The 27078-nt window shown below is 34.9% G+C and overlaps 1 long non-coding RNA gene across 1 annotated transcript in view; it reads right to left on the bottom strand.

Moving 5' to 3' along the window:
- Positions 1–4094: 4094 nt before the first annotated feature.
- LOC129463523 (uncharacterized) overlaps positions 4095–27078 on the bottom strand; it is a 29145-nt gene continuing 6161 nt past the window's right edge. The window contains exons 3-5 of the long non-coding RNA XR_008651210.2: positions 24866–25055; positions 7066–7196; positions 4095–4292 (exon numbers count right to left, since the gene is read on the bottom strand). This is a non-coding gene — a long non-coding RNA (uncharacterized lncRNA). The remainder of the gene's footprint in view (positions 4293–7065; positions 7197–24865; positions 25056–27078) is intronic.

The following is a 27078-nucleotide window of genomic DNA, read 5'->3' as shown; positions in this document are numbered from 1 at the left end:
AATAGAATATTAAATTTCTATTCTATTTTAGTAGAATAGTTTCATAGCAACTGCACTAAAACAATAGAGCTGATAGAATCTGTCATGATCACATCATAGAGGAAGTGACTTTAAGGCCACATCTTAGGTTCCTTTTGAGTCCTTTCTCTGGATATGATATTGTTTTCCAGTGTTTCTCTAGGGGGATGAATGACCATAACACATATCTCGTACTCTCTGCTAGGACCTCCAGGGACCCCAGACATCATGGTCCTAGTGGAGCTTTTTTTCTACCCGACATGCTCCAGTGTCACATGACTCTTTTACATGCCCAGCCCCTTTGGACACAATGCCACCTTGAAACTGAAGTTAAAATAGATTTGTGAAAAATTTGACACAATGAGGGGCAACCCTCAGCACATATATTACACAAAATTCTTTAGAATCTTGTAACGCTTCAAAATCTACAAGTAAAAGGTAAACCTTTGTATTATCTTGACCAGAAGTGGGACGATAAGAAAGAAAGAACAATGAAAGTGTTTTAGAAGTTAGCAAAGTCTCATTTCAAATGATGGTGGAGCTGTGAGATGTGGGGAATCGCAGGAGTGACCACAAGATGAGGCAGGGCATTGCATTTCGAAACATAGTGGAAGTTTGCTCAAGAAAAAATTCCAGCACAACTTTGATAAGGTGTCAAGAACAGAGCCAGGACCATTAAATCCTGAGCTTAATAAGAGTCATGAGTAACAAAGATATTGAAAGAAAATCAAATATATATTTTTGGTTTAGGATTGAAGAAATAGATTTAAATATTACATAAAAATAATCTAGCATTTAGTATAAATAACTCTAAATGATTGGCAGTTAATCATACTATTCACATGAAATAGAAATAAATATGTACACATATTCCATGTAAGGTGTTGAAATGATCTGAGACAATTTACCTCTCTTAATAAATATTCCAATTAAACTTCTCATCTCAAATATAATAAAAAGTAATGTATTAACAAGAAATTACTTTCTCTTTTATTCAAATTTTAGTTTGTATCACTGGCTGTTAAAACCTTCTATAGAAAGGTTCTTCTACAGAAACCTTCTCCAGAAATAGCATGCATATAGACTCAGGACAGAAGGAATAAAAGATACAATATTGCTTTTCTTGTAAGAAAAATTTCTAGGGAAATGCCAAGTTGACATCAATGTAGAAAGAATATAGCAGGTGTAATGCATGTCCATTTAAATAAAAGGTATTGATCTCTACTTATCGTCAACTGAAAAGCCCAAGGATTGTTCACATTCTCTCTATTGGCTTTTTTTTTTTTTTTTCAAAATCTGTTCTAGAAGATAGCAATTTGTTATGACAACCTATTCTATTCATCATGACTAGAAAGGATCAGGCATTTGTCAATACACATTCTGAGCAGTGTTCTCTTTGTGCAAGGGGCATATTGTGGATGAAAATTAGTCTGTAAAATCAGCTACTTAATACACTAAGTGCAATACCACATTTATACCTCTTTTATTGAAATCACAAAATGCAAGAAGAAATTTTGCTATTCGCTGTATGCATGTTTAGCCATTTCCTTCATTACATTGTATGCTGGGTTGTACTTTGGGAAGCATGAAATGTAAATGACAATAAAATGCATGCACATAAATTCAGACAACCTTACTTTAATTATAGAAAGTTGCCGAATTTTCTCTAGATACAAGTTGTATGAGGAGTCAAAATAGTCTACATTATTCTGTAATAATAAACACTCTCAGTGAAGTAGCCTCAGAAATAGTGTGGTCTCACATAAAGATAGACCATGTTGTATCTTGTGAATCCTCGGGACAGCTGTCTCACATTCACAAGATGTGTTAGCAGGATATTCTAGGCTGCTTCCATTGAGTGTTACTGATAGGCACCTCCATATCAGTAAGTGCTTCCATGGTCACTGAATCTTGGGAAGAGTCAGCTGAAGAGGTGAGCACTGGCTCATAGGTGCTTCCACCTGGGAATGGCTTATGTCACTTCTTGGACATGTCACTTCTAGGAAATAGGATCTCAGCTGCCAGGACAAGTCACATGCACTTACCTTCAAGGAGATGAAGGAGTACAGGAATCCCATGTGCCCCAGTATAAAGGAGAGCTGGATATTGATGAGCAGTACTTACCTACTTTCTTTTATGCTCTTCTGAATTTTTCTGTCTCTCAAGGTCACCAATAACCATGCCCTATCACCTTCAAAACCATAACAAAATAATAGTTAACTTTTTCTCAGGTTTTCCTAAGAGTATAACATTGTGCTAAACATTTTTGTTATATTGTTTTACTTAGTCACTAAGGAAATCTATGAGGCCCATGTATCATCATCTCCATTATGCAGATGATAACCCTTTCATATCATTTAGTGTGCATGCAATTAGGCTTCAAATCTACCTTTTTCTGATTTCAAGGCTTAATGTCCATGCCATATCTCCAACTGTAATTTGCTTCCATTTTCCAATTCTTAGCTGCGTGAGCTATTTCATTTTAAAGCCTAGCATAATAAAGTGCTTAGGAAATGATATTTGAAAGTGAAGAATGGGAAAGAAAGGATTAGAAGCTGATCTATAACCTATTTTTTCTATCATATGAACACCAAGAGTGAGAATACAAAGAAAAAAATTACTAATAGGTCTTTTTAAAAACATGCCAACATAAATTATTGATAGCATTTACTAGTATAAGGAAGAGGCATTATTGAAAGAATGCTTTTAGCAGGTTATATCTGGTCAACTTAGACTTTTTATAGTGAACCAAACTGAAATTCATGAATTTCTGGAGCGTGACCCACTAAAAATATCAATGACAATTATACATCTTCGAAGGTAAAAAGTGGAGATATTTTATGATCAAAATAGTTCCCTTAGTAACATAATATCTTATGCAACATCATCTAGAGATGTCATGTATTTAATTTGGGCTAGGGAACATTCTGACCCAGTGAGGTGTGAGTGCCAGGTGGTCTCAGACTTCATACTTCATTGTGTCTCAAAGTTAGTTACGCCTATCCCTTGGTTTATAGGAAGATCTGATACAGGTTAAAATCTCCAATTCTTGTGTGTCTGATTTAACCATCTCATACTTTGTGTATTTTAACATCTAATCAATTTTTATTGCCTCTCATATTATTAACACTTAAGAAATAAGGTTATTTTCCTGTTTTGGAACTATCTAAAGGTAAAAAGCCAGACTTTTTGGATTTCTAAACAGGGCAAACCTGAAATCTTTGGGCTGTATCCTGGGCAGACCTGGATGCCTGTTGAACGATCTGGGGAGTTACGAAAACTGAACAATTGAAGTAGTGGAGCGTAGAATATTTTGAGTCAGGGAACTTGCTTATGTTCTAGGTCAAGGCAAAACATCTTTTAAAACATTACTTTTATTTACAATGAGTAGATACGTAAAACTTACCTCACAGAGTTCAGCTCCCTGAAACCTGAACAATTCCCTGTGTTTTGCTCTCTGTCCTATGTTTTGCTGTCTGTCTGTCCTGTATTTTGCTGTCTGTCCTGTGTTTTGCTGTCTGCCTGTCCTGTGTTTTGCTGGCAATGTCTTAACATATGTGCATGATATCGATTCCATTCATGTGATGATCAAAACTGAACAAACATGTTCCAAAGAACAGGCAGAGCACTATTCCCACAGCCAGGGCAAGGCAAACCTCCCTGGTGACCTTTCCTGGGCCACAGTGTTGGTGCAGGGCTTTATCTGGCAGCTCTGGAACTCTCACGTGCCACTTTGCATTGTGCGCTGGCCCTGCACACTTGGCTGTTTACTGCCCATGGAACACTCTGCAGACCATGCTCTGGGCATCAAGATCACATCCCACACTCTCTCCCGATCTCTTACATATGTTCTTTTCAGCTCTTCTTCATTCCCTGTTCTCTCTAAAGCCTGACATACAAAAGATACAAGAGTTTTGTAGTTCTTAGCAACACTTTGAAAAGTCTGTTTACCAATCCCTGTGGATAAAGAGATGCAGTTCTTAAAACTGAGATGCCTGATTTCCTGTCTTTGTAAGGAAGGGCACTTCTTTCTCTACCCCATCCCAAAGGCTGTGTGCTAGAAAAAAGAGAATAAATCCAAATTTAATTATTGGCTTTTGTTTCTAATACTGATGTCTTTGAGAGATACCATTTCTACACTTAAAAAAATGAGTCTTTTATTTCTTGAGATGATTGTGAACTCTGAGCAGACAGAGGCACTCTTTTGCATGATGTCATTTTCCATAAAGAGCTGCATCTGGGACCTGAATGTAGTAAGTTGTCTTTATGAATTCCTATAAAGGTACAGAGAAAACTTCCTTTAGTTGAATAACAATGCACCACACTTCATAATAACCTTGAATATATCATAAAGCCTGCCCAGGAGGAAACTCCATATGGTCAAATAGTTTGGGGAAGATGCATAGTTATAGTTATAATTTATTTATAGTTATAATACCTAATAGCACATTGAAGCCGTGAGAGGGATTGAGTGAAAAAGCGTTTTTCTGTTTTTACTTACTGTATCCTACAATTCTTTCAATATGGACCACTTTTTGTTACATCAGTGACCAGTGAGTTCTTTCTTAAAGGGCCAGAAAATAAATGTTTTAGGTTTTGCTGTCAAACAAACATATACCAAAAGCAGAGGGATCGTGTAGGTACTAAAATAACCATTTAAAATAAACCCTTTGAAAAGATGAAAACTGTTATGGGCTTGTGGGCCATAGGAAAAGAGGGAGCCAGTCAAGTTGGGCTCACAGGACATAGTTCACTATTCGTTGGAGTAGAAAATACTCACTGGCATATTGGAGTAGAGTTTTTGGAGCGTGCACCATGGGATAGTTGCTAAGTACACCTTCAGTCATGAAACGTTAGGATTTAAGTCAAAAATTGCTCAAGTGTTTGGAAAATTCTTGCACGAAAAGTTGATTTTAATTTTAAGATGGTTAATTCTCCTGACACTTGAGGAAAGACATTCTCTACTTTCTTAAAATTACATATTGCCCATCCAATTATAAAAGGATTACACACAAAAGAATACAAAAAGAAAACAGTCCCACATCACAGAGAGAAACATCCTTAATGCAGTATATATTTTTAAGCTTTTAAATTCGTATTTTAAATGCCAATACAGAATCTTTTGGAAGTGCACGATCCATGTACTTGCAGGTTTTGATGATTGGAATAAACTCTGAAGGATGATTTACGTATAGGTTAGAGAGGGGCTGTAAGTCGTTAGCTCAAGTATAGTGGGGCTGCGGTAAGAGATGCCAGCGACTGATTTTCCATTTTGATGAATTTTTTTCACCAGTTTTAATCTTTTTCTCTAAATTTCTGTTAATCAAATGAGATGTGAACTGGAACAACCATTAAGCAGACAGCAGTGATCAAGGTGAAATCTCTTTTTATACAGTATACTATAACTGATGAAACTCACTCCTTGTACTGTATCCTCTGAACTGACATGTGCTATCAGCTCAAGGTCGCCCCCGGTCAAGAAATTGACTACCCTTTTAGGACACATGATTTAATTATTAGGGAGCAGCTTCTTCTACCTGATTTGCAACACATTTTCTTTATAATGAGCTAAAACCAAATGCAACAAATACTAGAGTTCACTGTCATAGCTGCATGTTGCCAAACTCTTCTGCATTTCAAGGCATTTTGCGTTTTGTCAAATGCGTTCTGCCTCCTCATGGCCTCTCAGCCACTGGTTCACAGTGAGATTCTGCACATTGCCACAAGTGTCTTCTGAAGATTTTTACTGAGACATTATGCAAGTTGCAAATATATGTTGTGTTTTTAAGATTCAAAATTTATGTGCACGTCAGTAATTATTAATGATTATTGTAATGATTAATTACAATAAGGACTGCTTCTTGGCCGTTTGATGGAACAGGGTCGACTGGTGAGTTTTACATCCGTGGGTCTAAAAATGGACTCTTGAAAAGCTCTCTAAATAAATTTCCGTGCATGTTCAAACATGAGGGAATAGTGCCAAGGGAAGAGAGACCAAATCCTGCCAAGAACCTAAAACAGACAAGGCTGCCAACAATATATTAAGCACAAATAACAAAGAAATATGGTGTGGATGGCTCTGTCCTGCCAGCTTTATGCGGGCCCCAAATTTTTTTCAAATTCTAATGTTGGCAAAGGGGGAAAAACACATAGAGCAGATTGAAAAGACCTGATTCTCCAGGCCACATTTCAGGAAAGCAAAGTGAAGGTTAAGCATCTGCGACGGAAAATAGTTCAGAAAACGAATTCTAGTTAAAAGAAAGGGATGATAGACAGAAAAAAAAGAATAGTCAGGGAAATACTGAGGCAGCAAGCGTGGGACCCTTGATTACTCACTGATTGTTACCGCATTTCCTAGCACGGACAGTTTACATTCAGCCTCTCTGTTGAGAGGGTGGGGTATATGGAAGCTTTAGTTTTTGAACTTGAAGAAACAGGGAGCTGGCTACTTCCAGGGGAAAATGCCTCCGAGTGATGCCTGTGATGGGCTGGTGATAGGCCCTGTGAGGGGCTCCATTACCAGGCCACTCAGACATTGCTTGAGTGCTTGCCGATAGGTAGATCTTGACCAAGCCACATTTTCCAGGCTCTTTAGTTCATTTTCTGCTTTCCTGTGGAGTTCACATTGAAGGATAATGACACTGTATTTCTGTCACAAAAAGTGACTGAGCAGCTGGGAGAAAAAAAAAAGAGCCTTATTTACTTTTTAAAAGATGGGCTGATGACTTAAGATTGTAGCCATTTGTAATTTCTCCATGTGTCCTTTGAATAGTGACAATGGCATGGAAACATTAACTTCCATTTAGATGGCCAGTAATGGGCCACCGGGTTGAGATCATCTTGCAGGGACCACATGCGCACCATGCGTGTCGTATGGTGAGATTCTTAGGACTTAGGTCCTGGTTTCTGTGTCTAGACTCAGTGTAGCTAATAATTTGATGACCAGATGAATATTGGCAGGGAAGACTTACCACCGCACAGGGAGAAATCTAAATTGTTAACTTAGGTAGAAGTTGGTTAGAACTTTCTGTATTATCCATTATTTACCTGTGTAATTGATAACTTTATTTTAAGTTGTTTTTCTTTCAATGTCCTTGAGCTAATGTTTGATGCATTTTTCTGTTGATGTTCTTATGTCAAGGTTCTTGGATGCTTGATGGAAATAAAGATTTGAGAAACTGAGAACAAACAGGAATATGCAGGAAATCATTGAGGGCACAGGAGATGAAGTCAGTCTGTGGCCGAGGGAGAGGGAGGGACATGAGAAGCTTTGTGAAATATGTCAGCACAAACCTCAGGCAAGTGCCACCCAACTTAGAGCTGTGGGTTGAAGTTTGGCGTTAGGGTGTCAGCCTGTGATTTCCTGATCTCCAACTCCACTCCTCTTAAGTCATCCGGCCTAAGGCACTGAACCTTGTCATCAGAACCTCAGAGTCCAGCATCTTGATCATAGCCTTACAACCCCACTGTTAGGTGAGCTTCAAGTTCTCACTCCCCATAAACTTCTTCAGACCACTGTTCCCTCGAATGACTTTGTTTCCTCCCTGGTCATCAGTTTCCTTAGTCAATTTCCAAGTCCTATCAGTTGTAGACACTACGACTGGTCATCCCATCCGAGTGACTATTTCACTTAAACTTGCCTTTCCTCCTTTGTTTGCAACAACTCTCATACACAGCTCTAACTTAACATCCACGTTGCCTTCTCTGTTCTTATCTCCAGGAAAGCAGAACACTAAACATTCAGTTCTTCAATGCTAAAAAAAATCCTGTAATCACGAAAATGAGCCCAGTACAAATTCATGCTCACTACACGTGGTTCTCAGCTGCTGTGGGGCCTCTCTCTTCCCTTCAGTATCCACAGACTTGCAACGTTCTTCTCAGCCTTCCTTCGCACCTCTAAATTATCTCATTAAGTCAGGACCATCTGGTGGGAACTCCTTTAACTTCCCAGGGCCCAGGAAAAATAAACCACGTTTATCCATGCCTCCCTCTTTCTCCATGCGCCTTTTCAAGAAGAGAGGCTCTTCTCCCAGTGTCTCTCTCCCTGATTCCATATCACCCTCTCTTCTTTGGGATACTTCTCCAAAGAGTGTGGTCTTTCAGGTGTCCTTACTGTCTTATGACTGAGTCATTCCACTTGGCTTATGAACCTCTTTGTTGCTTATTCCAGGCACTCTGAGTCTCCCCTGCGTTCAATCTCCCTTCGGCACACAACACTGTTCATGATGCTTTTTGTAAAGCCCTCTGCTTCCCCGTCCTCCTTAGATCTTCTGCTACTGCTCTGGCCAGTTTTTCTCTGTCTGCTGCTTCTCCTTCCCTTGACCTATTACTTCCTTCCTCCTCCTGAAGAAATCTGATCTGCAGCTCCTCTTCTCTTTTCATCAGTGTGCTCACTCTTGATGCTGCTGCTCCTGCAGCTACTGCCAAGTCTCACTTGATAGACAGTACCCACTCCATATGCGGCAAGAATAAAAATCACCAAAAATAGACAGTTATAAACAAATGTCCCTGCCCGTGAGATTTATGTAATCGTACGTTATCCGTGTGTTATATTGCTAAGGACATGGTGACTATGACAGATGTAACATAATAGATGCAATTGACATATACAGCATTTCTTATAGCTAAACTACATCTAAGTTATTGTATTTGAAACGTAATATATGAGATACATCAATAATTGGTTTCATTGTTAAAAAGATACACACAAAGCATCTTAAAATAATGTAAATATAACAACCTGATAACTATAATAAATATAAACAAAAATTGTAATATAAAGTTTTTTTAATTTTTGAAATTTAAAGGATATCTTAAGACTTTAGTTAAATAATGTCACAAATATATGCAAGATAATTTCAAATACTGCTCTCTTTTTCTTTTGAACATGTTATAACAAAAGACTATACAATATTATTTACTTGAGAATATAATGGTTGCAAATTAACTACTGAATGAGACCTCAAGAATACCTGAACAGGTAATTTGTAGAAAAAGAAATAAGGCTAGCCATGAATATAAAAAGATTTTCTATCACAGAGAAAATAGAGAATGTGTCACCTTAAAACTATGAGATTGTTAGTATGTTAGTGTGGGAGCATGCTTTAGCAGTAATGGGTAAAGCAGCATACAGGGTATGGTGATGCACCAAATAAATCTGGCCCTGCTGATTCTTTTAAAAATATTTTCTAAGAAAAATATACATAATACATACAAAAATGCTTATAACAAAGATGCTTACCACAGCATTATTTTAAATAATGCTTTTATTATTTATAAAATTTAAAAACTACCAAATATTCCTTTGACCTTAGAACTTCATCAAAATCTAGTATGTTCACAATACACCATTTTTACTAATGAATTAGTTACTGCATGTAACGCGCCTGCCTAGCATAATTTAGACAATGAAATGCAGCATATATAATAATAGTCATCATAATACTTAAAGTAAAACCATAGTCAACATTTTTTCTTATAAATTTAGTGTACTTCATGCAAGTGTTTGAAAAAAGAATGAGTATGTTTATAAAGGAGACTTGTATACTGTCAAAACTATTTAACGTTGGATATTTTTCTCAATCAAAATTATAAATGCAGCCCTTCATAATATTACACACATATAAAGCTTTCATCTTCTCTTTTATTGGCTGCTATCAGAATACTCCACAATTCACTGAAAAAAGTCCTACAACAATGATCAGCTTATTCATTTTGACCTTAAGTTGTTGCTTTTGTAGTGCTGTATGGAATCACTAAGGTAGGCAGAAGCAGTGGCTTCATGGATCATACATGTTGCGTTTTTTTATATTTAACTATTTACAAAATGTATAGATAAAATCAATAAAAGTAACATCTTAATCAAGAATAATAAGAATAAATTAATAAGAATAAACTATAATCAGTAGGAATAAACTATAAATATAAATATCTTAATAAATATATACATTAATAAATGTTCAAATGAGTGAAATTAAACATGTGGCACACCCTTAAATAGGATTATAGAAAAATAGGAAAATGACAAATATTTAATATACATACACTTAAAGATATAATCATAAATAATGAATAAAGATTTTTTAAGTTGTATTTTCATCATATAAGAATGTGAAATAGATACATAAAGCAATAATGCAGTGAAATACTATTTGATATAATACATCAGGTGATGAAAAAGTGCTAATATAAAGTTTGTAAGATTATAGCCAGAATGCTCATATATCTTTATCATGATTGGCAGTTTCCCAAATGAAGAAACCAAGAATATACTTACATACCTATTAAGTGTTGGGCTGTATGTTTTACACACACACACACACACACACACACACTTCTCATGAAATCTCTTAGGTTTTTATTATTTGGCCCCGAAAACTAGGCTTAGATTAATGAACTGAAGGAAAATCATACACCAAGTGGAAAAGTTAATATGAAAATCTAGTTATAACATTGCACATTTATGCATTATTTCAAAATCGTGCTGAGAATACAGAAGGCATCCAATAAATATTTGTTGAGAGTATGAATAAATGAATGCTAATTTTAGTTTGCTCTTATTTGCCTTATTGGAGTTGTTGGAAATCCATTTATTTACGTCAGGTCCTGGGGAGCCTGAGGAGCAAAGGTATTAAGGGTACGGCTGAAAGTTACATGTTTCGTTTCTCATTTCTTCGTTTGGCCCGGAGAAACTGAAAGACTAAATATAAATATCCCCAATTTACATGTTCTTTGGTTCCTAAAGATAGAATAATGACTCTGCCTTATGAATCATGATTTGGATTATTAATACAGTACTGATACCTCCCTCCAAAGCAAAAAAAAAATCACTCAGAGATGACAAGGTCTTCCAGAAATAATTTTAAAGATCTAAATAAAATTAGTTCTAAGACTGTGTAAAAATCTAAGTGTTGGAGTAAATGAAAAACAGATAACACATCAATGATACTTTCAGTCTTAATTTTCAGGGAAAAAATCCAATTATTAGGAAAATGCAGAACTCAGTGCCTATCAACTAAGCTCAACTTACTTTTTGAAAAGTTTATAACATTTTCTCAAATTGACTAAAAGATAATATTAGGACTATAAGATGAGGACAAATATCCAGAAAATATGGCATGAAAAAATACTGTAACTTTTCTTTCTTCTTACTTTGACCCAAGATCTAAAGCACTGGCCATAAACCATTTGAAAGACCTTTGGTTCTTAAAGCTCTTACTTCACAGACATATAACCAAGTGTTGGTTCTGTGCACTTGGTTTGTTGATTTAAGTCACCCATATAGAATACTGAGTAGAAACATACCAGTCTATAATAGATTAAGTTGATTGTTTTTGCTGGCAGATGTGAGAGAGCATCATTGCTCATTATATGGTTGGCTTAATTGGTTTTCTCCTGGAATACATGGATGGCATTCTTTTAATCTGTTCCAAACAGAGTACTTAAAATCAAAGCCTCTGAATTATTGTTTAATTGTTAGTATATTTTAGATCATGGTTACATTCTGGGATTGGTTTATGATAAAACACTTGTTTGTCCTTTACACAGGGATTAACGTGGGGCAGAAAAAGGTCATTTCTGTTGTTTTCAAGCATTAGCCACTTGTTATTAGTAAAATGTTGAAGTGAGAGTTCACTGATTTTAAAAACCAAATACTGTAATAGGACACAGAATTTAATGAGAATATTATCTCTTTGGAGCATGATTTTTGTTGTCATCTTATATACAGTAGAAAGGTTAAATGATGGATGTGACTATTACAAATAGCAGTGATTTATGATGGGGTATCTGCAAAATAGGCTTTGCTTTGAGAAAAAAAAATCAAAATCTGTGTTTTAAAGTAGCATTAATATTTTTGTTCTGTAACTAGAAAATTAATAAACAATGTTTGCAAAGGACTTTGAGTGGCGATTTTTGTGATTATGGTTTAAATCGTAAGAAATAATCTAGGCTAGAGAAGAACACTTTAAAATTGTGTTTTAAAATCAAATTTGGAAAACAGCCTTTCTTTAGTTTTCATTAAAAGACGGATAAAGACAATAAAACAAAATAAGAACTCAGAAGAACCCTAAACATAGACCAACAGATAACCTATACTCAGAACTTAGAAGGACAGACTTTCTGCTAACTTGAATAAAACTGGGCTACCTTGTAACCTGTCTCGAAACGATATCACATTCAAAAGAAAACCAGTATGATACAAACAGAAGAATCAAACAGCAACTTAAATGTTAACTGCAGCTTTACCAAGGGCATCTCAATAAAATAGCAACTTATGACTCACAGAAAAATGACCTACAATCACCTTTATTCACCTGAATGTCCCTGAATCTTCACAGAAATAGTTCATGTCTCTCCGATATTTCCCTCATCCTCAGAAAACCTGCGGTTCACACAGCCCATGCAAACCTGGGCTCTCGCTCTATGGACTATCTGACTGTCATTAGATTTAAATATAAATTAGTTTAGTCTCTCTTGGTCATTTAAATGTTGCCCTGTATTCAATAGTCCACATTCAAACAAGGACTAGGAACTAAACAAATAAACATAATTGAATGTCTAAAAGGCAGAGGAAGGTACACTTCTGTTCTTGTTTCATTCCAGTGAGCATAATTGATTGAGAATCTTCCCAACCAATGCTCTACCCAAGTGTAACCTCACGAAACAGATAAACTTTGTTTACCTGCAAGAAGGAGAAAATAGAAACAAATAAAATATAATATGCTTTAAAATCTGATCAGCGAAGACTTCTTTTTCGCTTTTACAATTTTACTCATCCAAAATAATGAAGCATTTATTTGTAGTATTCTACCCATACCCAGTAGATTATCTGCCATTGCCAAATGCAATATAGCCTTAAAGTATTAATTTCGTGTGCCTTTCTTATAGGTTGTCCTACTTGCTAGTCATTCATCATAGCAATGCCCTTATTTCAAACATGTCTAGAAGAATAGCATTAGTGTATTGATCATGATAATGTTTGGAGAGCTTTGTAACTTAGGTTTTTATTGATACTCTAATTATATATTGAGATATTTTGCTAAAAATGTCTTTCAAGACATAGTCTTTTATCAGCCCCTTAGATAGCTTTTTTTTTTTGAGACAGAGTCTCCCTCTGTCACCCAGGCTGGAGTGCAGTGGTGCGATCTTGGCTCACTGTAACCTCTGCCTCCCAGGTTCAAGCAATTCTCCTGCCTCAGCCTCCTGAGTAGCTGGGACTACAGGTGCATGCCACTATGCCTGCCACGCCCGGCTAATTTTTGAATTTTTAGTAGAGACCGGGTTTCAACATGTTGGCCAGGTTGGTCTTGAACTCCTGACCTCATGATCCACCCACCTTGGCCTCCCAAAGTGCTGGGATTACAGGCTTTATTCCATATAATCCTTTTTCCATTGTTTCCTATTGTTCCATATATGTATATGTGTAGGAATATATGTATGTATACAATTTTTGAATTTTTATTTTTGACATTGTTAACCATATATAAAAATAAAGCAAATGTATAATTAATCCATATGTATCAAATAATTTAAATTCAACAACTATCCACATATTTCTGTTCTTTTATGTATTACCTCAATTGTTTTTGCTAGAATATGTTAAAAGAAATCCCATATAGTTTATAATTTCATCTTTAAATACTATGGTATGTACCTCTAATGGGTGGACTTGTTTAAGAAGCCCTAAATTGTTATTACATCTAACAAACTAAAATTCTCATTTATCATAATCTATAAAAAAGTTTATATGAAATTTTATCCAATTTCTTAAAATATAATTGTGTAGTCAATTCATATGAATCAAGATTCAAATAAGTTTATTTATTGCATTTGGATGACAGGTCTCTTAAGTCTCTTTCATCCATGTCAGTTCATTCTATTACTCCACTAGACCATTTATTCATTAAAAAATGTGGTTTTTTCAACACACAACTTATTTTTTTGTTGTCTCCCAAGTAACTGAGATTACAGGTGCCTGCCACCACACAAAGTTAATTTTTGTATTTTTTAGTAGAGATGGGGTTTCACCACATTGACCAGGCTGGTCTTGAACTCCTGATCGCAGGTGATCTGCGCACCTTGGCCTGCCAGAGTGCTGAGATTATAGGTGTAAGCCACTGTGCCTGGCCCACGGTTGGTGTTTTTTTACTTTCTACTTCATTGTAAATGCTTAATTTTTCTAACTTTTGTGATCTAACTATTGCTCGTTGGTATACCAGCCAGATTTTTCTGCATAACAAAATAATTACACGTTTACTTAATTAATAATATTGCAAGGCAAGGATAGGCTGAAAGTTCTAACATACACTTGGCTAAGGTCTCATTGATCTTAAATGGCTTTCTTCATATGTGTAGTTAGTTAGCTTAGTGCAGGTTTTGGTAAAATTTTTCTTCAAGGAGAAGTACATGTTTAGTTTGAAGAGCCATGCAACATATCCCACAATTATTCGACCCTTCCATTAAGCTAAAAAGCATCCATAGATAAAAACATAAATAAATGAACAGGGCTGTATCCCAATAAGAATTTATTTATGAGAGCAGCTGAATGGTCTATGGCTTGTAGTTTACCAACCTCTGATATAACAGAAAAGGACAATAGGAATACATGGTGCTCTTCAGAAAAAAACACAGATGAGAAACTAAGGTAATCTAATAAAATATAGTAACAGACATTTAAAAATGCCTGATAATCTTATTATAAAATTTTGGTATATTTGAAAAAAGAATCATTGGCTTAAAGATAGTGCAACAGAAATGACACAATTTAAAAAACAAGGTGAAGGTAAAATAAATTAAAAATTTAAAAAATGAAAAGAACAGGCTGGGCATGGTTGCTCACACCTGTAATCCCAGCACTTTGGGAGGCAGAGGTAAGCAGATCACCTGAGGTCAGGAGTTCAAGACCAGCCTGACCAATATGGTGAAACTCTGTCTCTACTAAAAATACAAAATTAGCAGAGTGTGGTGGCACATGCCTGTAATCTCAGCTACTCAGTAAGCTGAGGCAGGAGAATCACTTTAACCTGGGAGGCAGAGGCTGCAGTGAGCTGAGATCATACCATTGTACTGCAGCCTGGGCAACAAGAGCAAAACTCTGTCAAAAAAACAAAAACAAAAACAAAAACAAAACAGAGTACAGATGATGTGTGAAATAACACAATAACACAAAGGGTCTAACTTTTGTATAATTGAGATCCCAGATAAAGATAAGAAAGAATGAGGCAGAAAAAATATTTGAAAAAATAATGGTGGTTCTTTTTTTTTTTTATCAAAATGAAAGATATGAATCCACACATCCAAGAATGTCACATAACATCAGCAGGAAACAAAGATACAGGTAGAAAAATATAAAATACAGCCAGTGAGAAGACACATTACTCAAAGATCGATATTGCAGCAGACTTTTTATTAAATACTATGTATACCAGAAGACAATGAGTGCCATTTTTTTAAATGCTGAAAGAAAACACCTCAAACTAGAATTCTATATTCAGCAAAAAATGTGTCTTAGAAATCAAAAGGACATTAAAGCTTTTCAAAAAATCGATAACAGAAAGACCTCATATTATTGAATTTTCACTACTAAAATTGGTAAAGGAAACTCTTCAGGCAGAAAGAATAAGGTGTCATATAGACACAAGCATTGCAGTAAGAAAGTTGTAAAATTGAAATGATTATACAATTCATTTTCTCTTTTTTTATCAATCTAAAAGATAACTGACTGTGTATAGAATAAATAATACCAACATATTGTTTGTTTCTATATCTAAAATAAAACGTATGAAAGCAATAGCACAACGCTTTGTAGGGGGAATTGGGATGATATTGTTATGAGTTTCATACATTATATATGAAGCACTGTGATATTATTTGAAGAAAGATTGTGATTACTTATAAATTAATATTATAAATGCTAGTATACTCAGTACAATTTTAAAAAGCAGAGTGAGAAATAAAGCATAAATGAAGTTAAAAATACAGTAATTTAAAAAATCATATAGTATGAAAGAAGGTATAAAAGAGGAAAAAAGGAAAAAATAATAAAAGGAAAATAGAAAATACCTAGCAGCATGATAGATTTTAATCCAAAATATGAATAATCACATTAAATGCAAATGATTTGAACCTACCAGTTAAAAATAACTCAGATTTTATTAAAAGCAAGACCCAGCTATATATATTTTATAAGATCTCTACCATAAGTAAATAAACATCCACTTAAATATAGATCGAAAGTAAATCAGTGGAGAAAGATATTCCATCCAAACACCAAAGAAAGCTAGATTGGCTATATTAACATTTAAAAAGTAGATTTCTAAAAAAAGAATATTATCAGGTATAAAAGATATTTAACAGTCATAAATATGTCAAATATTATATATATATATATATTCCCATTGGCATAAATCTAGATAATAATGTTTGTGTAGGAAGATACACTTCATTTAAGTTTTGAAAAATTTTATTCTTACATTATCGTAAAAGAAGTCTCTTATAATGTATTAGAATTTCCTTCATTTGGTAGTTATTTGCTCCTTGTCATTTTCTTATTGAGAATGTATGCTTCCATTCCTTCCTATTATTTGAGTCAATATTTATGTATTCTGCTGAGTTAAAAACAAAAGTTTGAACTTCTTGATTTATTCTACTATTTTTTATTGTCTAATTAAATAATTTGTATTTCGGGTTTCTGTATCCAGTGAAAATATCATTTAAAAGATAAACATGAAATAAATGTTTCCAGCTGGACTACACTATATAAAAATGAAGTTATTTGGGATGAAGAATAATGACACACATAGATAATCATATTTTCAGTAAAAATGAGCAAAACCAAAAGTAAATAAATTGATACACGTACGTTTGTTTGTGTGTATGTTTTTACTTCTCATAATTTTATTTAAGGTATCTAATTGTCTAAAACAAAAATTATAAATCTGAGATAGCTCATAAAAAGAAAAATATCACAACAATAGCACCAATTATAATATGGGAATGAAATTAACCCGTTGTCAGTTCATTGCATTTGTAAAGTAGGAAACAAGCTTTAAGTGTGAGGTGAGAAATAAAAAGGAACTTTCAGATTTGAACTGAGAAGTGTGAAGTAGGACATGCAAAACGCCAATGTGTGATGTGCTACTGACTTTGTTAAATGATACTTTTCGCATATAATATGCCTAACTTTGCATATTATACGCCTAAATCAATCAGTTAAAAAAGGGGTAAAAATGAGAGGCAGCCAATAGTACTTTCAGTAAATAAAATGGAGTGCAAAAATAATATTTAATCAACTCAGAGGATGCAAAAAAGGAGTAAGAGAGAAAAAAAGTCATAGAAAAAATTGAAAAATGATGCAATTTACACTGAAATATAACCATATCGATAATTATATTAAATGTCAATTGATTAAATATACCAATTAAACACAGAGAGTGCCAGATGGGATACAATCACTTACTATATTCTGGCTAAAAAAGACATATTTAAAATTTATAGACACGTGTACTAAAATTAAAAATATGAAATATTTACCATAGAAAGAGTAAGCATAAAAATAGTATGGTACATTAATATCAGACAAAAGCAATGGGAAGAACTATTGTGTATAAAATACAATGGAGACATTTTTAAACAATAAAACTGGAAATTTAACTGGAAGCACATTCATAATTGGAAATGTAAAGCCGTTCTTTAAAGAATGGATAAAATAAACAAACAAAAAGCATGGATACAAAAGGGTCAAGTATATGGATATCCAGATCCTCCTTGGCTTACAGTGGTGTTACCTCACAATAAACCCATTGTAAGTTGAAAATACTGTAAATCAAAGATGCGTTTTATACACTTCACCTATGGAACATCGTAACTTAGCTTTGCCTACCTTAAATATGCTCAGAACACTTACATCAGCCTACAGTTGGGAAAATTATATAACACAAAGCCTTTTTATAATAAAGTGTTGAAGATCTCATGAAATTTATTGAATACTTTAGCTAAAGGTGGAAATAGAAGGATTATATGAGTACTCAAACTACATTTTCTACTGAATACTGACCATTATAAGTCAGGGAGACAGGGACCATCTGTAATTTTTATTTACTCTGAACCACTAGAGAAATAACATGGATGTGTCCATAGCTTCTTAGGACTTTAGCATAACTGTTACTATAAAACATGACAAGAACAACATAAAAAATAAAATTTCTGACTAATTTCTCTCAAAAATTAACAAATATTAGAAACTTAAATTCCATAACACATATAAAGGATGCTACATTACAACCAAATAGGGCTTATTATAAAACTCTCAAGTTGGATAACAATTGGTTATCAATCAATGTTTTCTTTAACCACATTAAGAATCAAAGTCATAACAACCATATTATCTAGATAATTGCAGAAAACATTAAAAAATTAATACCCATTCTTTAATGAAAATTACTATTAAACTAATAATATGAGAGTCCTTTTAAATTATTCAACTAATTAATTAATTAATAATTTTGAGGCAGAGTTTCACTCCGTAGCCAGGGCTGGAGTACAGTGGTGTGATCATGGCTCACTTCAGCAATCCTCCTCCCTCAGCCTCACAATTAGCTGAGACTACAGGCATGTGTCACCACCCCTGGCTAATTTTTAAATTTTTTTGTAGAGATGAGATCTCACTATGTTGCCTAGGCTGGTCTCAAACTCCTGGGCTCAAGCAATTCTCTCACCTTGGCCTCCCAAAGGAGAGTACATTTTTAATTGAAAAAGAAAAACTGTTAATAAAGCCATGATTTTCAATACTGGGATATTGAAAACATCCCTCCACCACTTCTTAGATCAAGAAAAATCAAGAGATGCTTGTTATTCTTCTTATTCAACAATGTTCTGAATTATCTAGCCTCTGTTACAAGGTTTTAAAAAATATCCACATGAATTTTAAAGGTGAAATCAAGCCTGTCATTATTTGCAGACAACGTGATGATATATCTAGAACATCCAAGGGATCAACAAACTATTTAAAATTAATATTTAGAATTAACATGTCACATTTAGAATTAATGACAATGTGTCCAGCACACGGTCATTAAAAAAAGTAATTGTATTTTATGTTCTAGCAACAAACAATTGGAAAATGTATATTTCTAAAAGTTGCCACTTACTATTGCAAAATCCATATAATATTGCAATAATAATATCAAATACTAGAAACAAATCTAATGAAAAAGGAGCAATATTTCCCAATTGTATGTTCACAGATTGAAACATTCAATATTGTGAAGATGTCAATATTTCCAAAATTTGTCTATAAATTCATTTAAATCTCAACCAAAATTCAAAATCCAAGAAAGTTTTTTAGAAATCGATACAATGATACTAAAATTACAGAAATGCAAAAGCACAAGATTAGTGAAGATGGTCTAGAAGAATAAATCTGGGGAATTTATATTCCAAAAATCAAGACCTAACAAAAATCTATATTAATTAATACAGTTCAGTGGAAAAATTGGTGGTTGGTGCTATGTAACTATATTCTCTTCTGGAAAACAAAGTTGACATGGAATCCTATTTCAGACAAAACACAAAATCAAATTCCAGATGGCATTCATATTTAAATTGATATTAAAATGAAAACTATTTTAGCAGGAAACAAGAGAACATCAGGCTGATCTTGGAGTTGAGCTGATTTCTTAAAGAAATAGGAAAAAAGCAGTAACTACAAAAGAGGAAAAATATATACTGAAATATATTACAAATTATTTAAAGTGATTAACATATTGCAAAACAAGCCCCATCACGGGAGAAGATCTTCTAAATACACACAGTCAACAAGAGGCTGATCTCTGGAATACATAAAGAACTCTAACAAGCAAGTAAGTCTAAGACGGACAATCCAATTAAGATGAGCAAAACTTGAAAAGACACCTCACAAAACAGAATACTCAAATTACAAATAAACACATTAATTTGCTCATCTGTGAGTCATCAGGGAAATGAAAATGATAACCATAATGGGATACAATTCCACTTCTACCGTATTAGGTAAAACGGAAAATACACTAAAATAAATTACCAAGTGTGTCAAGGAGATGAGGCAATTAGAACTGTCCTACAATGATAATGGGAGGGTAAACTGGGAAAACTACTCTAGAAAATTATTATTATTATTATTATTATACTTTAAGTTTTAGGGTACATGTGCACAATGTGCAGGTTCGTTACATATGTATCCATGTGCCATGTTGGTGTGCTGCACCCATTAACTCGTCATTTAGCATTAGGTATATCTCCTAATGCTGTCCCTCCCCCCTCCCCCCACCCCACAACAGTCCCCAGAGTGTGATGTTCCCCTTCCTGTGTCCATATGTTCTCATTGTTCAATTCCCACCTATGAGTGAGAACATGCGGTGTTTGGTTTTTTGTCCTTGCGATAGTTTACTGAGAATGATGGTTTCCAGTTTCATCCATGTCCCTACAAAGGACATGAACTCATCATTTTTTATGGCTGCATAGTATTCCATGGTGTACATGTGCCACATTTTCTTAATCCAGTCTATCGTTGTTGGACATTTGGGTTGATTCCAAGTCTTTGCTATTGTGAATAGTGCCGCAATAAACATACCTGTGCATGTGTCTTTATAGCAGCATGATTTATAGTCCTTTGGGTATATACCCAGTAATGGGATGGCTGGGTCAAATGCTATTTCTAGTTCTAGATCCCTGAGGAATCACCACACTGACTTCCACAATGGTTGAACTAGTTTACATTCCCACCAACAGTGTAAAAGTGTTCCTATTTCTCCACATCCTCTCCAGCACCTGTTGTTTCCTGACTTTTGAATGATGGCCATTCTAACTGATGTGAGATGGTATCTCACTGTGGTTTTGATTTGCATTTCTCTGATGGCCAGTGATGATGAGCATTTTTTCATGTGTTTTTTGGCTGCATAAATGTCTTCTTTTGAGAAGTGTCTGTTCATGTCCTTCGCCCACTTTTTGATGGGGTTGTTTTTTTCTTGTAAATTTGTTTGAGTTCATTGTAGATTCTGGATATTAGCCCTTTGTCAGATGAGTAGGTTGCGAAAATTTTCTCCCATTTTGTAGGTTGCCTGTTCACTCTGATGGTAGTTTCTTCTGCTATGCAGAAGCTCTTTCATTTAATTAGATCCCATTTGTCAATTTTGTCTTTTGTTGCCATTGCTTTTGGTGTTTTAGACATGAAGTCCTTGCCCATGCCTATGTCCTGAATGGTATTGCCTAGGTTTTCCTCTAGGGTTTTTATGGTTTTAGGTCTAACATGTAAGTCTTTAATCCATCTTGAATTAATTTTTGTATAAGGTGTAAGGAAGGGATCCAGTTTCAGCTTTCTACATATGGCTAGCCAGTTTTCCCAGCACCATTTATTAAGTAGGGAATCCTTTTCCCATTTCCTGTTTTTGTCAGGTTTGTCAAAGATCAGATAGTTGTAGATATGTGGCATTATTTCTGAGGGCTCTGTTCTGATCCATTGATCTATGTCTCTGTTGTGGTACCAGTACCATGCTGTTTTGGTTACTGTAGCCTTGTAGTATAGTTTGAAGTCCGGTAGCGTGATGCCTCCAGCTTTGTTCTTTTGGCTTAGGATTGACTTGGCGATGCGGGCTCTTTTTTGGTTCTATATGAACTTTAAAGTAGTTTTTTCCAATTCTGTGAAGAAAGACATTGGTAGCTTGATGGGGATGGCATTGAATCTATAAATTACCTTGGGCAGTATGGCCATTTTCACGATATTGATTCTTCCAACCCATGAGCATGGAATGTTCTTCCATTTGTTTGTATCCTCTTTTATTTCATTGAGCAGTGGTTTGTAGTTCTCCTTGAAGAGGTCCTTCACATCCCTTGTAAGTAGGATTCTACTCTACTCTAGAAAATTGTTAGGAAATATCTATTAATGTGGATCATGAGTAAGTCCATGACCCAGCAATTCCATCATGAGGTATATGCTCAACAGAAATGTTCACTTGATGCACAAGACTACTCATAGCAAGACTGACTGTAACAGCTAGGAAAGAAATTTGATCATATGCAGTAATGCCTTATAAGATCCATACTCACTCATAAGCACTATCTAAAAAAAATCTACCATATATAAAAAAGTATGGAATTATTTATATAAACAAAATCTAGAATATAATAGTAAGTGGAGGATTATGATGGGAGATTTATTCTTAAGATATTATATAGTCATTAAAATCATACTCACAAATATTATTTAATATCAAAGATTAATGGTTTTTAAAATGTGACCTGAGAACCCCTGAAGTAAGCGCAATGGACTTGCAGAGTTTCCTCTTACTCTCTCACAAGTGTACAGGGTTTACTGCCATGGTTCAAGATTCTATATTTGCAACTGTTTTTTTAGAGATAGAGTCTGTCTCTGTCTTCCAGGCTAGAGTGCAGTGGCATGATTTTGGCTCACTGCAGTCTCAACCTCCTGGCCTTTACCAATCCTCCCACCTCAGCCTCCCAAAGTGCTGGGTTGTGAGCCACTCCTGCAGGACCTAACATTTAAGAAACTGCTAACTATCGACTTCGGGTTATTTATACACATCACAATTATCTAGAAAGGCAAATATAATGCTCCTTCCTTTTCCAAAAATGTATCCGTGTGACGCCAGTTATTTTTAGTATATGTATTAACAAAAGCAATATATTGCACTACATTGAATGCAGAAGCAGACATGGAAATTCAGCTGTCTTCTTTTAAGCCAGATATTAAAGAGATTTGTAAAAACTTTAAAAGAATGACCCCTTCTCAATAATATTTTGCTTTGAGAAGCATAGGTATCAGAAGATATATTATTTTGGTTAACATGTAATGGATTTATTATTATTCAATGACTAAATACATATTTTAAGTTTTTCTCATTTCAAATTCTGATATGGTAAAGTCTTTGATATATCTTACATAAACCAAAGTTCTTGGTGGACTCAATAAATTTTAATAGTGTGGTTACAGAGTTAGAATGATTAAGGGCTACTGACACAGGTAGCAATATTACAAAAAACTTATGTAAAAACACAGAATATAATTTGAAGTCCTGGATCTTGCCAATGTATGGCAGGTGACCTGGGGGTAGGTTGCTCCTTGATGACTCTGTTTTCCCACCTTTGAAGTATGAAAAGAAACATATCTATCTTGTGTGTTTTTTGTGATAATAAAATAAAGTAAAATTTGGCATATTACAAATGCTTATTTTGTATCTCTAGTAATAATTAGTATATGTTAGATTAGAAAATATTTAAAATTAATTTTGCTTTGTACATAAAAACAACTTTTGTTAAAATGAGAATAGTTAGACTGGATGTGGTGGCTCATGCCTCTAATCTCAATATTTTGGGGGGCCGAGGTGGGAAGATCACTTGAGGTCAGGAGTCGGAGACCAGCCTGGGCAACATAGTGAGACTCCATCTCTACCAAAAATTTTAAAATTAGCTGGGCATAGTGGCACATGCCAGTAGTCTCAGCTACATGGGAGGCTGAGGTGGGAGGATCACTTGAGCCCAGGAGGTTTAGGCTGCAGTGAGCCATGATCACGCCACTGTACTCCAGTCTGGGCACCAGAATGAGAATCTGTTGCAAAAAAAAAAAAAAAAAAGGATTAATTGAGGGGATGGGTCGATCACATTTGCCACAACTGAGCAATTAAATACTTAATATCTAATCTTAAAATAACCACTAAGAATATGCTAATCCATTTCATTTTTAGTAAAATAAATGAATACGCTATTTCCATATATTTAATGAATATGATAATTTATTTCATTTTTAATTTTATTGATCGTCTTGATTAGGACATCCGGAATCCTTACTTAGAAGGAAGTCACATAGTCTCATCAGAGCTACTCTGCTGGTAATATAAATAATCCTTGTAGTTTATCTTCACCCCAAACTCCAGGTCAAGTGACTGCTTTGAACCTTCAACATCACATTACTAACATAAGTACGGCCAACCTACTGCAGTTATGGGAGAAATAAGGAGTCTCAGACAGAATGTCGATAAAACGAGTAAATTTAAATGCATTGAGCAATAAACGCAATAATGCCGAAACTGAATGTCATGTTTTTGCCCTGATTTGAAGAGAGATCTTCTGTATAATGATCTGAAGAATGTGGCAAATCCTTCTCAGGCTCAAGGAGGCAATGTGAGCCTCTTGCTTGTTGCAGTTGTTCTTGTTGTAAAATTTCTTCCATACTAGAGAGCTGTACCTGTTGAATGCTTAATGTTCCTTTCTTCCAGATCTATGATTCTTCCACCGTGTGTTCCCCAGATTGAAAATAGATTTCATTTTTTTAAACAAAAATTCTTTTGACATCTTAGCTTTCATAACCTAATTTACTCAGCCAACCTTCCTTTTCAATTATCCTATGGGTGCTAAGATGTCACGTAAAAATTTTTCATTTAATTTTGAAACTGCCATTGAACATACTTTATAATTAAAGTAAAAGCGTTATTAAAATTGAGCTGGAATTGTGTTTGCTTTGCTATGCTCTGTGTAATATTTCTTGAAACAGGCTGATTCAATTGCATATTTAAAGACAGAGTTTGTCAAGTTAGCAACATGGAAGAATGACAGGTCTAAAACAGAGTAATCCTGGTTTTAAAAACAGGAGAGAAAGAGAGAAAGAGACGCTATGGATGTGTTGTGGAAAGGGAATCCCACTAAACAATCCCAATATATTCTTTCCAAGTTCTTTTGTGGCGTAGAAAGTGGTTTTATCCAGATGTGTTTAATTTATTTGGAAAGAAAAATGATGAGCTTTGGATTATGACTTTTTATTAATAATTTGGTATCTTATGTTAATATTGTATGTACTTACAGGTTATGAAAAATTACTTTCTTGCTGTGAATTTCACAGTAATTGTGAGGATCTCTGAACAGGAGCTATTTGTACATGAAGAGACAGACAGAAAATTCAGTTAAATTGCTCTAATTGATGTGCATAGTAAGTTGAGCCAGGTATTTTTTTGTCTGAGGATCGTTTCTTTCCCTTGTATCAGAACTTCTTCCTGTCTCCATAGGGAGAAAAAAAGGAAAATGAGACATTATCCACAGATTTTCCTGGAGATTCAGTAACATACACTTGCTAGAATGTAGTGGACACATTATTCATATCTACTGAAATATGCACCCTATTGGTATTGGCATTAAGAGACGTAGAATTGGTTTTATGGTTTCTCAATAAGATATTCTGTTAGATTATGAATTGTACTGGAAAATCCTGGTATTTATGTAAGTTGGGCAAAATTAGATATGTAATAGTTTTATGCTTTTAGCAATGGTTTAATTTACAAACCCCCAAATAACACACACACATTTTAAAAGGATAGATGTGAATGTAGATATATAGATACAGATTTTTAGCTGAAACACTGTTGTGCACCCTTGTGTATGGGTATACACATATGCAGTATGTGCAGTTCTTCTTCTACTTTTATACTGTCATTGCAATAATTGTTCCTAACTTCTATTTTATTAACTCATACCATACTCTGCCTCATAAGGGTTTATCAGAACTTAGCAGAAATACACATGAAAAAACAAAATGTAAAATTTAAATCAGATGGATGAGTGAGGAGGGCAGGAAAGCAAAACTAAGAAAGTGTGGGGTAAGAAAAGTGAGAAAAAGATAATGAGAAAAAAACTAAGATAAAGCCACACAACATTTATGCTGTAAAATTCCAGCGACGCCTCTCTTTTTCCGCTTACCTCGAAAGACTCTCTAGGAGAGGGCCAGGCGTTTGGTTTCAGATTTCTTAGAGATTACTACCAAGTCAAATGAAGGTCACATGCCTAAGCAGTGTGGTCCCTTGGCTAAAACCTAACTGGTAGCCAGAAGAAACGTAGTCACTCCTAGACGTCGGCCAAGTCCAGCGTAGCATGTGCTTTGGACATCGTTGCTCTGCCCATGAGGATGTCCGTGCTCTTCCAGTGGGGTTTCTACCACTCCCTTTTCCCTGGCAGGCTTGACACATCAATCCTGTACTAAAGGTATCTTCCCTGCCCACCCTCACACCTTAAAAAGTCATTTCAGGTATCTACTCCAATACACGTATCTCCTCTTGAAGTTACGTCAGTCCGTGTGTCCATCAGAGGAGAACAAGAGAAAAATGAATAAACAATAGAAACAGTGTCAGCAACAACAACGAAACAAGCATCTGGACAGTACTTGCTGTTTCTGAGCTCGCAGTCATTAATTTTTCTGTCACTCTTTTTATATCAAGCAGCTGAGGGAATGTTAGGATTTAGAGCTTATTTTCCATCTGTTATCGTGGCTCAGCCCGTCATGTGCAAGAGCTTAACTGGAGCTGCTCGAGATGCCTGGGTCTCACAGTTGTCTAAGCGTGGGAGAGGAGTTGAGGGGGTTCCTAATAAGAATGAAGTGCCCACTCTTTTACTCTCCCTCCAGTCACCCAGTACCACGACTAAGTGAAATACTCTATTTTACCAATAAGGGATATTTCTTTCTTTCCACATGAACAGTTTTATTCAACAACCATCACCAAAAACGAAACAAACAAACAAACAAACCCACACCGTTTTAATTTTATTAACCTGGAATTACCTGAAATAACCATGGTAACAAGTACTGACGTAACATAAATTGCTTATATAACCATAGAAACAGTACTACAAAATGGAAATTACCTGTAATTTATCTCAGTTTCTTACCACGACAATAATATAATGTGTATTTTTCACAAAACACGTATTTTAGCTACAGTAGCAATCAAGAAGTTATTCAAAACTTATTTAAGCCTTTCCAAAAGGTATCAGTTGTTATTTAGTTGCTATGGTTATTTCTTATTAATAATTTTCTAGGTAAATGACACATAAAATGAATTAAAATATGACTTAATGCAAACTACAGGCAACGAATTAAAACGAGAACAAATGTTTTGTGAAGGAAAACCAGATACTTCTGAAAGATGCTGATACAAAGAGTGCTCTGATCAGCCAAAAGATGGAACAACTGCCTGTGTCAACTCTGTTTAGTTTCAGGTTTCTTTTTCTTTGAACAATATTTGATAT

This window comes from Symphalangus syndactylus, chromosome 2 (genome assembly GCF_028878055.3).
Source record: "Symphalangus syndactylus isolate Jambi chromosome 2, NHGRI_mSymSyn1-v2.1_pri, whole genome shotgun sequence".
Lineage (NCBI taxonomy): Eukaryota > Metazoa > Chordata > Mammalia > Primates > Hylobatidae > Symphalangus > Symphalangus syndactylus.
This window is presented reverse-complemented; position numbering and strand designations above follow the sequence as displayed.